The sequence below is a fragment of the Macrotis lagotis genome, chromosome 2 (genome assembly GCF_037893015.1).
Source record: "Macrotis lagotis isolate mMagLag1 chromosome 2, bilby.v1.9.chrom.fasta, whole genome shotgun sequence".
Classification (NCBI taxonomy): Eukaryota; Metazoa; Chordata; class Mammalia; order Peramelemorphia; family Peramelidae; genus Macrotis; species Macrotis lagotis.
The window spans coordinates 302,761,031-302,782,919 of NC_133659.1; the positions used below are offsets into that span (position 1 = coordinate 302,761,031).

At 32.6% G+C, this 21,889-nt stretch overlaps 1 protein-coding gene and 1 long non-coding RNA gene across 3 annotated transcripts in view; one reads left to right on the top strand and one right to left on the bottom strand.

The window, feature by feature from the left end:
- Window positions 1-21,889, bottom strand: part of LOC141511763 (alpha-1,3-mannosyl-glycoprotein 4-beta-N-acetylglucosaminyltransferase C) — a 414,197-nt gene that overhangs the window by 83,554 nt on the left and 308,754 nt on the right. The window lies entirely within an intron of this gene.
- LOC141511762 (uncharacterized) overlaps window positions 8,809-21,889 on the top strand; it is a 35,712-nt gene continuing 22,631 nt past the window's right edge. Inside the window, exon 1 of the long non-coding RNA XR_012475391.1 lies at window positions 8,809-8,912. This is a non-coding gene — a long non-coding RNA (uncharacterized LOC141511762). The remainder of the gene's footprint in view (window positions 8,913-21,889) is intronic.

Sequence of the window (21,889 nt, forward strand, 5' to 3'; positions counted from 1 at the left end):
TTCCTGTGTTTATATCATAATGTTTTTTAAGTGAAGATTTTTATCAGTAAAGGGCTTAGGGCTTAAATGTTGAAGACCTGATTGTAGTTTATCAGATTTAATGAACACAAAATATCTTAAAGAGATAATAGGTTCCTATTTAAAAGTGGCAACCACATACAGTGTTGCTATGGAATACAGAGTTTATCTTAGCACAGTGATCAGTCCCTAGTAGATGCTTAAGAAATATTTATTGACTGACTATAGGCTCTTTGATGATAGATAGTTTTATTTTTGTCTTTGTATCTCTAGTATCTAGATGAATGTATGGATATATATATATATATATATATATATATATATTAGTATACTTATTAACTGAATATTTTAATCTAAAATTTAATCTAAAATTTTGTTGAATTCTTGAAAATTTATGGCAACTGAAAAATATAATAAAATTGGTTCCCACCCTTCTTTCAAAACTAAAACTTTTGATATATTTATGAAAACATTGAAATTTTATTTCTCACCTTCACTATTAGTTCATTGTCCAGAGATATCACAGTTTTGTAAGTAGAATCAATAGCCTAGAGTATTATACTTATATTGCAAAATTTTCTACCAGAAATAAACATGTAATTATTGAAAATTTTTCTAATTATATATTTTAATTTTGCTTTTTATAGGAACCATATATTGGAACCATCCAATGACTTCCCTTGAATGAGCTCTATTTTACATTTAAATTTTAAGTAGATTACTGCAGGCATTGGGATAGTAGTTTGTAATATATAGCCACATTCCCTTAATATACACTACACCTGTGGCCTTTAGGATCCTAAAATGAACATACTATAATATCCACCATTTAGAGACTATTTGGTCCAATTATGTCAAATTCAAAAAGAAAGAGAGCTACTAAATAATGCAGACTGCATATTAATGTGGAAATAAACATATTAACACTATGTTTTTTGGATTTGTATTTATTTTGATAAATATTTTCTCATTACAATTTAATATGTATGTATATATATATATATAAATATATATATATATATATATATATATATATATTAAATTTTATTTATTTAAGGCAATGGGATTAAGTGACATCCAAGGTCACACAGCTAGGCAATTATAAATGTCTGAGATTGTATTTGAACTCAGGACTCCCTGAATCCAGGGCCAGTGCTCTATCAATTGGACCATCTAGCCTATCCCATCTTCTTTTTTCCCCCAAGGCAATGGGGTTAAGTGACTTGCCCAAGGCCACACAGCTAGGTTAGGTAATTATTAAGTGTCTGAGGCCAGATTTGAACTCAGGTACTCCTGACTCCAAGGCCAGTGCTCTATCCACTGCACCACCTAGCCACCCCCTCCTATCCCATCTTAACATAGTTTTTGCTGTCCTCAGCAATATTGTAGTCTATGTGCTTAATATTTCTGATCTAGTCTCTAATTAATAGAAAAATAAGAACTCTCACTACAATAACTTATCTAGCCTTTTTTGAACACAAATGATGAGGTATTTATTTTAGTATAGTTCTAATCATTAGAAAGGTTTTCCTTAAATCAAATCTAACTTTAAACCTACGTCTGCCTTTTTACAACCTTCATGTTTATTTCTAATTCCTTGTTCTAAGTTTTCTGAGGCCAGAGTTAAAGTTTAATCTTAATATGACAACTCTTATATTCTCTTAAGACTTTCTCCATGCTACAATATGAATTGGGACATCCCATGTTAACTTTTTAAGTTTATAAGTGATCTGCTGTTCATTCTTAAATAAAGTCTTATTAGAAACATGCAGGCTTATTGGCACATCCAATATAAAAACAATTTATGTAGTAACCAGTCATTGGACAAAAGATTAGGATCACCAGATAAATTTATTAAAAGACACTGGTGTGATCAGGAGGACTGGTTCATGGAATAGTGTTTTGGCAAGTTGCCAGAGATGTATACTTGAATCAAAAGGTTTTAAATAATGGATTTGAGTCAGAACTATTTAACTACTTATAGAGTGTTACCTAAAGATGTGTTTCATTCATTTTTGTACTTATTCATATAGGGACTTGAAAAAGTGAACCAAAAAAACCCATAAAACAAAATATTAAATCATAATCAAATTACTGGAAAGGACTTCTAATGCCAACCTGTTGTAAAACAAATCTTCTCTACAACACCTGACAAGTCATTATCCAGTCTTTGGGTGATAAGCAAAGTCTTTTACTGGTCTTGTCTCTACCACCTGAGGATCGCCATGATTTTGAAATAAAAGAGCAAATTTATTTTACTCTTCCCCTTGCGCTTCCTATAGTGGATACATCTAATAGTTTCCTGTCCAATAATATGACCCAGGGATCATATCACAAAATGGCATGTCCTTGTTGGTTAAATAATATTTTCAATGAGGGAGATGGTATGTTATACACAACATGGCGCACTATGAAGCAATGTTAGTAGGGTTTTTAAATTCATTTTGAATTCTACTTGTGTTTTTGTCTTTCAAACCCTATAGTTTCATACTTCAGTGATTTCAGGTTGATGCTTACAGCTTAGCAGCTCAGCTGAAATACATGACATATTGAAGGCTTGCTCACCCCTTGCCTGTTTTTACTGACATAGTAGATTCCTCTTTCCCTAGAGCTAACTTTTCACTGACTTACACATATTCAAAGCAGAGTAAAACAGTGGGAAACAAGACATTTAGATTGTTATATTCCTGTTTCCTTTAAAGTAAATGGGAACTAGAAGGAAGATACCTCATTCTTTCTGAATCAATAAGTAGGAAGACTTTCCAGATAGATTATGGCAAGTATATAATAAACAATCTACTAAGTGGTAGTGATCAATGAATAGTGATTCAATATGAAGACCAGAGGAAGGAAGAGAGAGAATTTAGAACTCAAAATTTTTTCAAAAGGATGTAAAAAACTGTTTTAGGGGCAGCTAGGTGTCAAAGTGGATAAAGCACCGGCCCTGGAGTCAGAAGTACCTGGGTTCAAATCCGGCCTCAGACACTTAATAATTACCTAGCTGTGCTGCCTTGGGCAAGCCACTTAACCCTATTTGCCATACAAAAACCTAAAAAAAAGGATGTAAAAAACTGTTTTACATGGAATTAAAAAATATTTTAAATAAATAAATAAAATTCCCTCAAACCTGTTTAACCATTATAGATAGGATCCCTGAGTTTTCCAGATCTATTTACTATTTTCACTTCAATTGTAATGAAATTCAATAAAGCTTTGTTGAGTTCCTATTGTACAATTTCCAAAGCCTTGAGAGTAACGAACTGGAAATATAAAGTTAAAACCAAGTTTTTTTTGCACTTAAAGGATTTATATTCTAACAGGGGAAAAGATGTCTTCTTCTCAGAACAAAGGGTAAACAATCCTCCCCCACCCCCTCAGACTCAGGTGTGGGCAACAGAGTTGACTCAGCAGAAAGGTAGATTATCACCTTTCCCCAGTCAACTCAGACTATGCTGAGGGCTTCAAATACTTCAGAGAAAGAAACCAGTGCCCCTAACTGGCTGGCCCTTGGAATTATTAAGCCAAGTGAACAAAGCCTCTAGGGTTTTCAAAATAAAAATACTTCTGACAGCCAGCCCCCCCCTTCTGCCCACTAACCCAAGATCCTAAGAAAATGAAGAAAGGTCAATGGAAGGGGGACCCATGGAGAAATACTTAGAAATAGATTCTAACCCAGAGAGATCTAGGACTTCTGAGGGAAATATGAATTGGTCTCCAGCCCAGAAATACTTCCTTAAAAAACCAGGGAGGAGTTTAAAAATTAATTGGAAAAATTGGGAAAAGAAACTCAAGAGAAAATTAACATCTCACAACAAGAAAACAAATCTTTGGATGAATACAAAATGAGAATAATTCTCTCAGATCCTCGATTGGGCAAATGCAAAACTAAAATAATTCTCTCAAAACTACGCTTGGGCAAATGAAAAACTCCTACAAAAATAGAATTGAGCAACTGGAAAAGGAGTTGCAAAGGGTAAATGAAGAAAACTCTTTTCTAAAAAAAAGAATGACATCTGTGCAAATTAATGACTTCATGAGACAACAAGATTCTGTTAAACAAAACCAAAAGATCAAGAAAATAGAAGAAAATGTAAAATACCTCATCAGCAAAACTATTGACTTTGAGAATAGATCAAGAAGAGACTTGAGAATTATAGGTCTTCCTGAAAACATTGAAGTGAAAAAAAGCCTGGACTTGATATTACAGGATTTAGTATTGGAAAATTGCCCTGATATCATGTCACCAGAGGGAAAAAGTTATTGAAAGACCCTAAAATGAAAACACCAAGGAATGTTATAGCTAAATTACAGAACTATCAGATAAAAAGAAAATCCTGCAAGTGATGAGAAAGAAACAACTTAAATACCAAGGACACACAGAAAGGCTTGACTGCATCAACATTAAGGGATTGAAGGGCTTGGAATGAGATATTCCAAAGAGCAAGGGAGCTTGGAATGCAGCCAAGAATCCAATACCCAGCAAAGCTGAACCTTCTCTTCCAGGGGAAAAGATGGACATTTAATGAAATGGGAGACTTCCAACATTTACTGATGAAAAGACCAGAGTTAAATAGAAAATTTGGACATCAAACAGGAGACTCAAGAGACACATGAAAAGGTTAAAGAAAAAAAACTGCTATCCAATAAGATGAAACTGACTATATCCCCACCTGGGAGAAAGATTTTCATAACTCTTGAGAATTGTAACTCTATTAGAGAGAAAATACTTAGCCAGAAGTGATTGACACTCACAACTTTTCTGTGACTCAGATAGAATGATTTAAAAACATTACCTCCTTAAAAAGGGGGACAGTAAGGAGACAGGAGAATGGAGATCAAATGGGGGTAAATCTCATTACAATAAGAGGTACAAAAGACCTATTGCAATAGTGGGGAAGAAGGGAGGAAATTAGAACCACTTGAACCTTCTCATCAGACATGGCTTCAAGTTAACTTGCACACACTGAGTCAAGTTAGGAGACTTATCTTGCCTTTCAAGTATTAAAAGGGGAAAAGGGGCAGGGGGGTGGGGAGAAAAAAGGGAAATAACAGAGTGAAGGGAAGGAGAAAGGGAAATGAAAAGAGGAAAGATAAGGGAGAGGTTTATAGGAGGGCAAACACACTGAAGGTGGTAGTATTCAGAAACAAAATACTGGGGAGTATGAATAAAGGGGGAAAAGAGGAAAAATACAAATAGAGGGAAGATAGCATGGAGGGAAATAAAAAGTTAGCAATTATAACTTTTAATGTGAATGGGATGAACTCTCCCTTAAAATGTAAGCAAATAGCAGAGTGGATTAAAATCCAAAATCCTACAATATGCTGCATACAAGAAACTCATTTGAAACAGAGAGATACATATAGAGTAAAGGTAAAAGGTCAGAGCAAAATATATTTTGTTTTAACTAAAGTGAAAAAAGCAGGGGTAGCAATCATTATCTCAGACAAAGCAGCTGCAAAAATAGATATTATTAAAAGAGATAAGGAAGGAAACTATATCCTCATAAAAGGTATCATAGACAGTAAAGTAATTTTAACACTAAATATATATGTACCCAATGGTATAGCATCCAATTATTAGAGAAGTTGAAAAAGCACAGGAAGACATAGACAGCAAAACTCTCCTAGAGGGAGACCTCAACCTTCCACTCTCAGATTTAGATAAATCTAATCATAAAATAAGCAAGAAGGAAGTTAAGGAGGTAAAAAGATTGGTAGAAAACCTAGATATGATAGACTTATGGAGGAAATTGAATGGGGATAGAAAGGACTATACAATTTATTATCTGCAGCACATCATACTTACACAAAAACTGATCATGGACTAGGGCATAAAAACCTAAAGATCAATTGCAGAAAGGCAGAAATAGTGAATACATGTTTCTCAGATTATAATGCAATATAAATCATGTACAAAATTGGGCCAGGGAGATAGAGACCCAGAACTAATTAAAACAAATAGCCTCATTTTAAAGAATGAGTTAATCAAGCCACAAATTTTATGATGAATTAATCATTTCATCCAAGATAATGACACTAATGAAACAACATGCCAAAATCTGTGGGATACACTCAAGGCAGCTGTCAAGGGATATATTAAATACTTACATGAATAAATTAGAGAAAGAGGAAATCAATGAACTAAATATGCATCTTAAAAAATTAGAGAAAGAACAAATTAAAACCCCCAATTAAAGGCCAAATTGGAAATTCTAAAAATTAAAGGAGAAATTAATAAAATTGAAAACAAAAAAAACTATTGAACTAATATTTCTTTTAACAAATCTTTTGATCTTGCTTATAGTGGTTTTGTCTTTGCAAAAGCTTTTTAATTTAGTGTAATCAAAATGATCTAGCATGTTTTTAATAATGTTTTCCATCTCTTCCTTTGGTCATAAACTGCTTCCTTTTCCATAGATCTAACAGGTATATTATTCCTTGATCTTCTAGTTTGCTTATAATATTGTATCAATTTGATGTTATCTTGGTATATGGTGTGAGATTTTGGTCTAATCCAAGTTTCTTCCATACTAACTTCCAATTTTCCCCAAATTTCTTATTGAAGAGAGAGTTTTTATCCCAATAGCTGGATTCTTTGTGTTAATCAAACAGCAGCTTACCATAATCATTTCCTGCTAATGCACCTAAGTCATTCCACTGATCCACCACTCTATTTCTTAGACAAGACCAGACAGCTTTGATGACAGATGCTTTATAATATAATTTTAGATCTGATAAGGCTAAGCCACTTTCTTCTGAACTTTTTTTCATTGAATTCCTGGAAATTTGTGACTTTTTATTTCTCCATATGAATTTACTTACAATTTTTTTCTAACTGATTAAAGTAAGTTTTTTTGAATTTTGATTGGTAAGGCACTAAACAAGTAGTTTAGTTTTGGTAGACTTGTCATTTTTATTATATTAGCTTGACCTATCTATGAGCAGTTGATGTTTGCCCAATTATTGAAATCTGATTTTATTTGTGTGAGAAGTGTTTTGTAATTATTTTCAAAAAGTTTCTGAGTCTGCCTTGGCAGGTAGACTCACAGATGTTTTATATTGTCTGAGGTTACTTTAAATGGAATTTCTCTTTCTAGCTCTCCTTGCTCTATCTTGATAATCATATATAGAAATGTTGAGGATTTATGAGGGTCTATTTAATATCCTGTGACTTTGCTAAAGTTGTTAATTATTTCTAGTAGTTGTTTGGATGATTTTTTTGGGATTCTCTAGGTATACCATCATGTCATCTGCAAAGAGTGAGAGTTTTGTCTCTTCCTTTCCAATTATAATTCTTTCAATTTCTTTTTCTTCTTCTATTGCTGAAGCTAACATTTCTAATACAATATTGAATAGAAGTGATGATAATGGGCATTCTTCTTTCAATCCTTATTTTATTGGGAATGCCTCTAGCCTGTCCCCATTGCATATAATGTTTGTTGATGGTTTCAGATAGATATTGCTTATTATTCTAAGGAATAATCCATTTATTCTCACACTCTAGTGTTTTCAGTAGAAATGGCTGCTATATTTTGTCAAAAGCTTTTTCAGCATCCATTGATATAATCATATGATTTTTGATAGGTTTGTTATTGATATAATTAATTCCACTAACAGTTTTCACAATATTGACTCAACCCTGCATTCCTGGGATAAATCCTACTTGATCATAATGTATCATCCTAGTGATAACTTGTAATTGTTTTGCTAGGATTTCTTTTAAGATTTTTGCAACTATATTCATCAGGGAGATAGATCTGTAATTTCCTTTCTCTGTTTTAACTCTTCCTGATTTAGGTATCAGCCCCATTTTTGCATCATAGAAAGAGTTAGTCAGAGTTCCATCTTCACCTATTTTTTCCAGAGTTCATATAGCACAGGAACTAGTTGTTCCTTAAATGTTTGAGAGAATTCACTTGTGGATCCATCCGGCCCTGGAGATTTTTTCTTGGAGAGTTCAATAATGGCTTGTTGAATTTCTTTTTCTGAAATAGGGTTATTTAGAGTTTTTAATTTCCTCTTCATTTATTCTGGGCAAAAATTTTTTGTAATATTTTTGTAAATATTTGTCCATTTCACTTAGATTGTTAAATTTATTGGCATAGAGTTGGGCAAAATAATTCTGCATTCTTACTTTAATTTCCTTCTCATTGGTGATTAGTTCACCTTTTTCATTTATGATACTAGCAATTTGGTTTTCTTTCTTTTTTTAATCAAATTGTCCAGAGGTTTATCAATATTCTTGGTTTTTACAGAAAACTAACTCTTGGTTTATAGGGGAAAATTGTAAAACTCAAAATAAATAAAATATTTCAAAAAGAAAAAATGTAATGGGATAATTATAGAATGATTTAGAATTTAAATTTGGTTTTGAATTAAATTCTACAAGAACATCTAAATTCAAGAAGAACATATAAATTGTCCACTCTATGTCTGTTATATAGTGTTACACATTTAACAGGAATATAGTAAAATTAGTGACTGTCCTCAAAGAGCCTTCATTCTATGGGGGAGAAGTAATATGTGTACATTTAAATGAATATAAAAAACACACAATGTCAATATAAAATAATGGGAGGGGTAAATGATAAAAAGTGGCAGAGCGACGCAGAAGTAGAGCTTTGTGATAATAAAACTCATTTACATCAATACCTTCATTTTATGGTAGAAGAAACTGGGACACAGGGGTTAAGAGATTTTGCCCAAGTCATAGTTAACATGAATTCATAGGGAAAGGTCAACTCAAAAGCCTGGTATTCCATTATGTCACAAAGGCCTTTTTTAGGAGATGTCATTTAAACTAGGCCATGAAAGGAAGTGTTGAAAATGTAAGAGATAGGCAAAAGGAGGAAAGAATGTTTTAAACATGGGGGTCATCAGATTTGAAATATCAGGTAAGGATGGGCTATTTTGACTGGTATGTAAATTTTCTAATGGGGCATGATATACAAGTGACCTGAGAAGATACATTTGAACCAGGTTGTAAAGGATTTTAAGTTTTAATGAATGGAAATTCCCATAGGAGGAAATAAAGGAAGTGTATTCTAAATATAGAGAAGAGTATAGGGGTGGGATTGTAAAAAGTAGCCTAAGCAAAAATATGGAGCAGAGAAAATGGTTAACCTCATTTGGTTACAGGAGAGAACACAGGAAAGGAAGTATTGGAAAATTAGACTGTGAACCCAAGTTGCAAACTGCACTTGAAGGGACTTCAGTGACAGGCTAGGGAGTTTACATTTCATCTCTGGGGCAATCACAAAGTCCCATGTGCACCATTTAGGAAATCAAAAGCTTCTAACAAATGAAAATGCTGAGCGAACTTTTCTTTTCTTTTTCTGTTCTGTATTGTGTTATTTGAAGCTATTCTTTCACTTCTAGTTTGCCTTTCTTTCTCACAGCTGAGTACATTTCCCTGGAGAGAAAAGATAAAGCCTTATAACTACTGGTAGTTAATTATGTGAAGTATTTTTGTGTTGTTGTTCTGAGGTTGTTAGCATTTTGCTTTGATTTTCATAAACTATAAAAATAACAACAACAAAACCCATCTTAACTAATTCTGTTTGGTCAAATGTAATCTTCATATTTTTAGCAACAACAATCCTTACTGATGATATTTCTTACCAGCTCCATCAATTTGCAAAGAATTTAACTTTATGAATCTCAATCTATAGAAATGATGTAATTTGTTTTTGATAATGAATTCATATAGTTAATATTTCTGGTTGTTTATATTCTAGAATGACTACAAAACATTGTACTTTTATGGCATGTCATTTTTACTTCAGGAAGATAGGTTGCACAGTGGATAAATAATTGGTCCTATAGTCATGATGACCTGAGTTTAAATCCAGCCTTAGACACTGAATAAATGAATGACAATGCGAAAGTCTCACAACCCTATTTGCCTCAGTTTCTCCTTCTGTAAAATGAACTGGAGAAGGAAATGGCAAATCACTGTATGACTTTTTCCAAGAAAGTGCCAGATGGGATCACAAAATGTTAGACATGAATGAAATGACTCAATAACAATTTTACTTCATTAAAAGAAATAACCTTTAAAATTATTTACTATTTTTATCCAAAATATATTGTAGAGCCCCAAGAATACTATGAGTCTACAGCAGCATTAGAATCCTCCTTGCGGTATACTCATGACAAAAGCAGATTATAACAAGATATATTCATAAAATTTTGAATTATTTATCTCCATAAGATAATACAATGATTAGAGATTTTAAAAAAATAATCTAACTGATCAACTTTTTTTATTACAACTTTTTCAAACACCAGAAAATGGACATTTCCATATGAAAAATAGAACAGAAAAGGAGGATTTTATGTGAAAGTGTGAATCTCTTTCTATAAATATGTAGACATGAATACATATATAAATAGATGCATATATGTTGGATTTTAGCATTTTACTTTAAAAACTATGCAGCTTGTTTATTTTCTTCTGAACTTCTATATACTTCCACTCATTTAAAAATACTCAAATAACTCTTTCCCCCCCTTCCTTCTTTTTTGTTTGCGGGGAGGACTAATTTTAGTAATAACACCCTTTTTTCTCCTAAATTCCTCCCACAATTGAATAAAAAAAAATCTTTATAACAAATTAAGCATAAAAATTTATAAATCTACATAACTTCCATGTCCAAAATTTAAGACACATTCTGTACCTTAAGTATTTCAGTGTCTTTCAGGGAGTAAGTATCATGCTTTATTATTCATAAGTAGACAATTGTTTTAGTTTTGTTTAAAATTATTACTTTCTAAGGATGATAATGAAGTGCATTTTTTCCTAGGCATATCCTTTTTTTCCTCAACTCAAGAACTAATCATTTTCTGAAACTCTAGGCAGGGATATGTCGGTAAATGTTAAAAAACTAACAACCCCCCAAATATTTTCACTTTTAATTTTATTCATCATTATTAAAATTTCCTCTTTCATTTTCTTAAGACTAGTTAAGCAACAAAATAATAAATAAAATCCTGATTGGATAGTTGATACCCAAAGTACAAATACACTGAAAATTTAATAATCATCCCTCTCCAGCACACCACCTTGGCTTCTAGTAATGATTCCCACGGTATTTTTGTTCAGGGTTGTCTCAGAGTAGTAAGACATCACTGTGTAAAGGATAAGGAGCTGACCTTGGTTTGAGGAAGGCATGATTTCAAGACTTCCCTCTTCCCCATGTAACAATTTGTATCACATCTCAGATATTTTCTAAAATTTTAAGTTGAAAGACAGATCATGCTCTTCATTGGATTAGGGGTGTTCCCCATGTAAATGAAAATATTTACATTATTTACCAGCAAAATAGCAATAAAGAGAAAAATAAACAGAAAACAGGAATATCAGCTGTATTACTCTAGAAGACAACAGAATCTTTGCAATTTTTCAGTCTCAATAACTTGCAATCAATCATGGATTCTTCACTGGATGTTAGGGAAAGCTGAGTGCTTGCATGATTAATGCTTTGAATTTTGGTGCTGGAGAAGAATTTTGAGGGTACTTTGGATAGTAAAGAGATCAAATCAGTCAATATTTAAAGAAATTAATTCCAGATATTTACTGGAAGGTCAAATATTGAAACTGAAGCTTAAATGCTTTGACCACATAATGAAAAGAAGAGACTCATTGGAAAAGATCCTGATTATAGGAAAAATTGAAAGCAAAAATAGAAAGGGATGGCAGATGAGATGGACAGATATGACATGAAAACACTGAGCATGAATTTGGGGAGACTATGAGAGATAATAAGTAAAAGAGAAGGGCCTGGAATGCTATGAGCCATGGGGTCATCGAGAATTGGACATAACTTGTTGTCTTAAGTCTTGCCTCACTCTGATCCATACTCCATTCAGCTATTAATTTCTTTTCTAAAGCTCAAGTCCAATCATATTACAAACACAGTATTCCTTCCTTCCTCTCCCCTAACTCACTAAACTCCAGTTGCTTCCTATTGTCTCTAGTAGCAAATATAAAATGTCCTGATTGGCATTCAAAGTTTTTCATAAACTGACCCTCAATCTACCTTTCAACTCTTCTCACACCTTTCCCCCCCAGTACAGACTTTTTGATCCAGGTCTTCTGGCTGATCCACAAAGAAGACTCGTAAGCAATTTTTTGCTGGCTTCCACATTAGTTCAGTGCTTTCTTTTTATATTATGTTCCATTTATACTTCAGCAGTTAATTGCCACAATAGTTAAAAGCACCAATCTGCAATTAGGAAGACATCTTCTAAATTGTCTCAGACACTTACTAGGTGTGTGACCCTTGGCAAGTCAATTAAACTAGTTTGTCTCAATTTCTTTATCTGTAAAAGGAGTTGGAAAAATAAATGACAAACCACTCCAATATTTTTTCCAAGAAAACTCCATATGGACTGACAAAGAGTAGACACAACTGAAATAATTGAACAAAATTTATCCTATATATAGTTTGCTTTGTATTTATTTTCTTGCATGTTGTCTTTGCCTTTAAATTGGAACATCCATGATGGCAAGGAGGGTTGATAGCATCTTTTTCTAGCCTTAATTTTGCAATGCTGAAATATTAAGTAGATATTTAATAAATGTTTTTGAATGAATTAATATTAGGAAAAAATTTACATTTTCCATGTCTAAGAATATAGATTTAAAAAGATAAAGCATATTTCACTAAATAAGATTATAGATCTTGAAGTAGTTCAACCATTCTCATTTTATAGATGGGGAAACAAACATTTATATAAGTTAAGTGATTAATTTACATAAGGTCACATCAATAATAAGTAACAGAAATAAGATGTGAAGAGTCTGTCTGTTTTTTTTTTTTTAGGTTTTTACAATGCATTAAGTGACTTGCCCAAGGCCACACAGCTAGGTAATTATTAAGTGTCTGAGCCTGGATTTGAACCCAAGTACTCCTGACTCCAGGGCCGCTGCTTTATCCACTGCACCACCAAGCTGCCCCCAGTCTGTCTTTCTTAAGAAAGAGTTCATTCCCCTATATTGTGTTGCCCTTTTCTTCATATACAAAATAGTATAGCTTTATTATCATAAATTATTCATTATTACTTAAGTTTGGATATATAATGATTCAAGTTATATTGTGTGAGGAAAAAAATCTCAATACAGCAGAATGTCTCATCTAATTGGGTGATGGTGTGGTGGATAGAACACTGGTCTTGTAGAATGGAGGACAGGAGTCAAAGCCAACCTCAGATCCTTGACTCTTACTAGTTGTGTGATCTTGGGCAAGTCACTTAACTCTGATTTCCTCACATCCAGAGTTATCATAATTCATATCTGGCACTGGATCCAGATGTCTCTGGAGGCAAAAGTGAGGTTGGTCACTTAGCATAAACAGCCTCCTCATTCAAATCCAATTCATAAGCTTATCATGGCATCACCTCCCTGATGTTACAGTTTTCTTTGAAAATGAAGGACAAACATTATTATTATTATAATTATTAGCCTACAACCTCCCAGTCTCCAGCATTAGCATCTAGAAGGTCTCCACTGTCTATATAAAGTTTTCAGAATCTCTTTTGAGTGTTTTGAAATGTAATTTTTTACTTTTATAAATGTAGAGTAAAATATTCAAATTAAATCATCTTAAATAAAACCCCCAATCAACAATCACAGGAGGGATTCTATTATCCTTGAGTTTCACAGAAACAACAGTTTCAAAATTGTTCTAAGAAATGTTGCAGAGCTTTCCATATTGGTGGCATGATATAGTCTTTTTTATGACATGTAGATATTCTGGGTTCATTAATCATCCTTATGGAAACAGTAAGAATCTCAGGAAAGTTCACTAAATTGATGGGAAGATGTACCATGCAAACTTAATAGTCAAAGGTATGTCAAAGGAGTGTGTTTAAAGTGATAAGTTCTTGTTCATACTAGGAAAAACAATGGCAGAATATAATCTGTGAAGACATAAATGTGTGTTTCTATGTATGTGTATATCAAGAAAATAGAACAAAACTCGATTAATTGAATGGTTGTAGGTTGTACAAACAATAAGTAATCTATGGGATATCACCAAGTAATTAACATCTTCAATTTTAGGAGATGATTTACAGGCAGAACCATAGACGGTTGTGTGAAGCTAGCATACTCCCAGAGCTTTTCCCTACACAATGTAAAATGAAGCCTCTACTCATTACAGTTACAGATTCCCACCAAAAACAAAAACAAACAAACAATTATGTGGGAAAATGGGAAAACAAGCATGAGACTTCTAGCTACAGTACAGCTTAGATGGCAGCCCAGGTCTTGGCAGCTAGATAACAGGCTAGCAGGGAGAGTCCCAAAGTCTGATCCCTGGGACTGGATTTGGAATAAACCACTGTATAGGCAAAATCTGGATATAAAACAAGAAACAATCCTCTACATAAGCAATGCCTGGGCTTCATAGACAACATTTTGGTAAGCAATAAGCCAGGGATCAGACCCCAACCCCAAAAGAAAATGCTTGGATATATATATATATATATACATATACATATATATATGTATATATATATATATATATATATATATACTTATACTTCAGGAGCAGAGATCAACAATCAAAATGAGCAAAAAATAAAAAAGTGCACACCATAGAAAGCTACTATGCAGATAGAGATGATAAAAATGTCACCTCAGAGGAAGAAAGCAGTGACAAATTACCTACAAAGGAAGTCTCAAAGGAGTTCACAAATTGGACTGAAATCCAAAACCACATGGAAAAGATTAAAAAATATTTTAAAAAATAAAAACCAAAATTGAGAAGAAGAAAAATTGAAAAAAAGAAATGAAGGCCATGCAAGAAAATTTTGAAAAATTGACCAAAGAAATCATCTTCTTTAAAAGTAAAAATAACCAACTGCAAAAAGAATACAATTTATCAAAAAATAAAAGTGACTAACTGAAAAGTGAATGCAACTCAGCAGTACATAAAATTAACCACCTGGAAAAGGAAACAAAAAAGCTAACTGAAGAAAATAAAACCCCAAAAATTTATAATTGGAAAAATAGGAACCAATGAACATATGGGTCACCAAGATTCCATTAAACAAATTGAAAAGGCTGAAAATATTTTAGAATATATAAAATACTTTTTACGAAAAACAAATAACCTGGAAAATATATCTAGCAGAGATAATTTACAAATCGCTGGTCTGTACAAAAACCTAAACTAAAAAAAAAGAGCCTGGAAATATCTTTCAAGAAATTTTCACAAAAGAACTGTCCTACTAAATATAGTATATACTAAATATACTGTCTAATATATGTCCCATGGGCTGTATGTGACCCTCAGTGTAACTTCATATGATCCCTTTATGCATTTTAGGTTTCATGAGTGAAAAAATAAAGTAATAATTTGTATGGAAAGTACATTAGATTTTTTAATTTCATCAGTAATAATCTCATTGATGTTAATTTTCTTTGTTGTTTTTAAGCAGTATTATGGGGATACATATTACATGGAATTTTCAATTTATCTGTCGGATGCATTCCATCTGTAGGATGAAGACTAATCAGTATACTTTTGCCTTTATACTGTTGTTGTCCCTTTGTTTTTTGTTTCATTTTGCACTTTGTGCCTTCACCTGTTATATTGATGATAGATGTTCCCCCATGTTCTAAGAAGTCTCAAGGAAACATTTTCACTATTAAAAAGTAATGTATTTTTTATTCTGCATGTGAACCTCAAATAATTATTTTAATGCAGCCCTAAGATAACCTAAGGTTGGAGAAACCTATAGTAGATCAAGATTACAAAATGGTGCCTCTCAAGCACCATTCTCTCAAAATACAAAGAGGCAGCTAGGTGGTGCGATGGATAGAGCACCAGTCCTGGAGTCAGGAGTCCCTGAGTTTAAATCCAGTCTCAGACACTTAATAATTGCCTAGCTGTTTGACGTTGGGCAATAAATTAAAAAAATACACAGAACACCTCCAGAAAGAGACCACAGTATTAAAACTTCAAGTGCTCACGTAGCCAAATTCCAGAATTCTCAAATAAAGGAAACAATTCTGCAAGCAGCCAATTAGAAGCAATTTAAATACAAAGGAAGCACAATCAGAATTACAGAGAAATTATCATCTTCAATATTAAAGGATTGGGGGTCCTAAAATATGATATTTTGTATGGAAAAGGACTTTAGATTAAAACCAAGAATTTACTACCCTGAAAAATATAGCATATTTTGTCGGGGAAAAGATGGAAAAGGAAAACTTCCAAAATTTTCTGGTAAAAAGATCAGAATGGAACAAAAAATTTGATCTTCAAATACAAGAGTCAAGAAATGCATGAAAAGGAACATGGAAAGGAGAAAAAACACTGTTCAAGACCATTAAACCGTATATATCCCTACAAAGAATGATAATAACTTTAATTCTTGAGAATTGTATTTTTTCCCAGGATAGTTAAATAGTTGAATATACTTGAACAAATGTACTTACTTAAAGGATATGGATATAAATGAGACATTAATGCCATGTTGATTATGAGAGGGTATATCCTAAAGAGACAGAGTATTTAGATGGTCTATACAAAATTAAATCACAAAGTAACATTAGGACAGATGGTGGGGAGCATATTTAGAAGGGTTGGACTTAGATAAGGAAGTGATTTTGTCTTAATACTTTAGAAAACAAAGGTTCCAGGGTTTGGTTGGTGAGTTAAAGGGACAGAGGGAGAGAGCATCTGATACTTTGGATGAGGAGGTTTGTTAGGTCTATTGTTAGAGTACTATAGAAAAGGAGGCAGAGGGTGTTTTTACGGGAACTGGACAGGAAAAAATCATGTAGTGACTCCTCCACTTGATGCTTTGGCTACAATTGGAGGGAGTGTGTTTAAGGGAAAAGTATAAAAGGTTCATGAAATGATTTGACTTTGCATGATGCTTTGGCTCATGAGGAGTGTACGTCCATGGAGAGTACTTGAAAAGAGGCGGTGATATAAATCAATTTTAATTTGATGTGATTTATCACTCTTAGAAAGTGAATTTCTAATGCGTCTGAAGAGGTGAGTGTACTTAGTGAATATGAAGCAATGCTGCTTATCCATCGATCAATCAATCAGCTTTTGAGAATGGTATTTTTATTAGGACAGAGAAAAAGAGAATATTTTGACAAAAGGGTTGTAGGTACAAGACAGGATTTAAACAATAAATACATACTAGGAGAAGGCAAGGCATTAATGGGTAAACAATATCAGGTAAACAGGCAGAAAGACCTATTAGGTTTGAGAAAAAGTAGGAAGAATTTGATCACTGAATAAATTTTTCTCTTTATAGATTTGACCCAGAGAGGGAATTTCCATTCCCAATTAGGTTTAAAAATCTATTCTACCCTACAGGGAAATAGGAGGAGAAAGGAAAAGAAAAGAGAAGAAAGGACTGGTAAAAGGGAAAGTAAAGGAAAAAGTGAAAGTAAAGTTAAAATTTTAAATACAAGTTAAAGGGAAAAGAAAGAGAGCAAAACATTGGTGAGAAGGAGTAAGAAGAAGGGAAAGAAAAAAGTATAAATGGAGAAAGCTATAATAGAGGGAAATACAGAATAAGAATTTTAACTGTAGATGTAAATGGGAAGAACTTTCCCATAAAATGGAAACAGATAGCAGAATGGATTAAAAATGAGAATCCTAAAATATGTTGTTTACAAGAAACACATCTGAAGCAGAGAGATACACACATATTAAATGTACAAGTCTAGAGCAAAATATATTATAATTCAGCAGAAGTAAAAAGAAAATTCAGGGGTTAGCAATCCTGATCCTACACAAAGCAAAAACCAAAACAGATCTCATTTAAAGGAATAAAGAAGGAAACTAATCTTCTTAAAAGGGACTATAGATAATGAAGTTTTATCATTATTAAGCATGTATGAACCAACTGCTTTAGCATCTAAGTTACTAAAGGAGAAGATAATGAATTACAAGGAGATACAGATAGCAAAACTTTTGTACTGGGGGACCTCCACCACCATCTCTCAGAAATAGAAGAATCTAATACAAAATGAACAAGAAGGAAGTAAAGAAGGTGAATAAAATCTTAGAAAAGATGAGTATGATAGAACTCTGGAGAAAAGTGAAAAGGGAAAGAAAACAATATGCCTTTTTCTCTATAGTGCATGGCACTATAGCAAATTTGACAATATTAAAGATGTTACAATGAAAGTTAGAAAGTAAAATTCACATGTAATAAAGGACACTGGAAAGATAAACCAAAAATTAATTGGAAAATATTAAGTTAATTTTAAAGTATTGATTGGATCAAACAAAAAACCATGAGAAAAATCATTCATTGAGGACAATGACAAAAATGATGCATCATACCAACATTTATGGGACACAGTCAAAGCAGTTTTTGGAGGAAATTTTATATCTCTAAATGCTTATATGAATAAAATAAAGAGGAGATCTATGATTTAGGTATGTTATGCTAGAAAAAGAACAAATTAAAGATACTGAATATCAATGAAATGATTAATAAAAGTGAAAGCAAGAAAACAATTATCAAATAATTAAAACTGGGGTATAGTTTTAGGAAAAATAGATAAACCTTTGGTTAATTTGACTTAAAAACAGAAAAAATAACAAAAATAACAAAAACACCTGTATCAAAAAAAGGTGAACTCATCACCAATGAGGAGGAGATTAATAAAAATAATTCAGAACTATTTGCCCAACTTTAGGGCAACAAATTTGACAATATTATGTCAAATGAATGTTTAAGAAAACACAAACTACCCAGATTAGCAAGAGAAAATAAAATTCTTAACTACTTCCAAAAAAGAAATTAAAGAAATCATCAATAAACTATAAACTCCCTAAGAAAAAGTCTCCAGGAAGTGGCTAGTTGGCACAGTGGATAGAGCACTGGCTCTGAAGTCAGGAGTTCAAATCCAGCCCCAGACAATTAATAATTACCCAGTTGTGTAGCCTTGGGCAAGCCACTTAACCCCATTTGCTTGCAAAAACCTAAAAAAAAAAGAATAAAAGAAAAAGTCTCCAGGTCTAGATGGATTTGCCAGTGAATTCTAGCATTTAAGGCACAATGAATTCCAATTGTATTTAAATTATTTAAAAATAGTTCTTGAAAATTCCTTTTATGACATCAATATGGTTCTGATACCTTAACCAGGAGGAACCAAAATAGACAAAGAAAATTATAGATCAATCTCCCTATGAATATTGATGGCAAATGTTAACAAAGAGATTACAAGGAATTATTACTAGGATAATAATTTAGATAATAACCTGATCAGATAGGAAAACAAGGGATGGTTCAATATTAGGAGAGTACTCACCATAATCGAGAATATTAACCAAAGCAACAGAAATCATGACTATTTAAACAGATGCTGAAAAAGTCTTGAATTTTACAAATACATGTTATTAAAGTTTTTCAACATTCATCCAAATGCATATATATATTTTTAAGTTACAAAATTTCCTTGCACCTTCCCATCTCATTCCCCTCCGCTCAGTGGTGAAAGAACTGGTTAACTCTGTACATATATATTTCTATAGACATGTTTACAGATTAGTCATTTTCAGTATGAGGAATTAGGATTAATGGAAAGAGAGATATATGAGATATTTTTATAAGTGTTTATTATGTCCTGAAGGGTTTTTCTATAATTTGGTTTTGTTTTGTGTTTCTTTCTCTGGATGGGGATAGCATTGCCCATAACTGGTCTGATATGGTTGTCCTAGCTCTCTGAATTGCTGAGAGGAGTTGCTTTCAACAAGGTTGATCATCTCACAATGCTGCTGTTAATGAGTACATTGTTCTCTTGGTTCTCTTTCCTTTGCTCAGCATTAGATCCTATACTACATTCCATGCTTCTCTAGAGTATGACCATTTATAGTTTCTTATAGAAAAATAATAATCCATAACATTCTTATACTAAAACTTGTTTAGCCAATCCACTCAATTTCCAATTTTTTTTGCCACCACAAAAGAGCTGCTATGAATATTTTGGAACATGTGGGATGTTTTCCATTTTTTATAATTTCTTCTGGATATCGGCCTAGAAGAATGAGCATTTTTATTGCTCTTTGGGCATAGTTCCATATTGCTCTCCAGAATGGTTTGATCAATTCACAACTCCATCAGCAATGCTTTAATGTTCCAGTCCTCCCACAACCTCTCCAACATTGATCATTTTCCATTTTTCTCATCGTAGCCAATTTGATAGGAATGAGGTGATACCTTAGAATAGTTTTAATTTGCATTTCTCCAATCAAAAATGATTTAGATCATTTTTATATGAGTGTATATAGCTTTAATTTGCTCATTTTAAAACTATTCATAACCTTTGACCCTTTAACAATTGGGGAATGACATGTAAGCTTATAAATTTGATGCAATTCTCTATATATTTTAAAAATGAGAACTTTATCAGAACCCCTAGTTGTGAACATTCTTTTCCAGCTTTCTGCTTTCCTTAAAATTTTGGCAGCATTGTTTTCATTAATGCAAAACCTTTTTTTAATTTAAAATAGTCAAAATCATTCATTTTACAGTTTAGAATGTATTCTATTTCTTGTTTCGTCAGAAATTTGTCCCCTTTCCCTAGATCTGATGGAGTATTTCTTGATCTATTCATTTATTTATGGTGTTGCCCTTTATGTCTAAATCCTATACCCATTTTGACCTTATTTTGGTATTGGTTGTGAGATGTAAGTCTTTGCCTAACTCAACAATTTTTGTCAGTTCATATCCCAGTAGCCAATGTCTTTGGGTTTGTCAAACAGCAGATTAATGTAGTCATTTACTGTGGTTTCTTTTGAAACTATTCCAATCCACTTATCCATTACTCTTTTTCTTAACCAGTACCAGGTAGTTTAGATGACTGCCACTTTATAATATAGTTTTAGCTCTTGCAGACCTAGGTCACTTTCCCTTACTTTTTTTTTCATAAGTTCCCTTGCTTTCATGACTTCTTGTTTCTCCAGATAAATTTTGTTGCTATTTTTTCTAGCGTGCAAAAGTAGTTTGGTTGGTTTAGCATTGAATAAGTAAATCAATTTGGCTAGAATTATCATTTTTATTATATTAGCTCAACCTAACCACGAGTAATTAATATTTTTTCCAATTATTTAGATCTCACTTTATTTGGGTGAGAAGTTCTTCATAATTGTTTTCATACTGTTTCTGGGTTTGTCTTGGAGGTAGATTCCCAAGTATTTAATGTTGTTTATAGTTTCTTTAAATGGAATTTCTCTTTCTATCTCTTTTTCTTGGGCTTTATTGTTCATGTGTGGAAATGCTGATGACTTATTTTCAAAATCATTTGTTTGTCTTTCATTTAAAAACAATATATAAATCACAATTTATTTCATGAAATAGATTAAGAAAAATGAAATGAATAATAAAAATTATTTATTTTCATCCATATGCTCATGGATGTTTTCAAGTTACAAAATTTCCTTCCACCCTCCCTTCCCATTCCCCTCCCCTCAGTGGTGAATAGTCAAGTTAGCATTGTACATACATATTCTAGATAAACATGTTTCCATATTAGTCCTTTTTGGTATAAGAAATTAGAATTAAGGGAAATGATACATGATATAATTTCTATAAAATATTCCTTAAATTCTGAAGTGTTGATTTTTCTTTTTCTTTTTTGTTTTGTTTTTCTTCCTCTGGATGAGGATTACATAGTACATTGTTGGTCTAATACAATTGTCCTGGTTCTCTGAATTGCTGAGAGGAGCTGCTTCCATTAAGGTTGATCATCTCCCAATGTTTTTGTTGCTGTGTACATATTCTCTTGGTTCTGCAACCTTCATTCAGCATCAGGTCCTATAATTCATTCCATGCTTCTTGAGACTGTTTATGGTTACTTGTAGAACAATAATATTCCATAGTA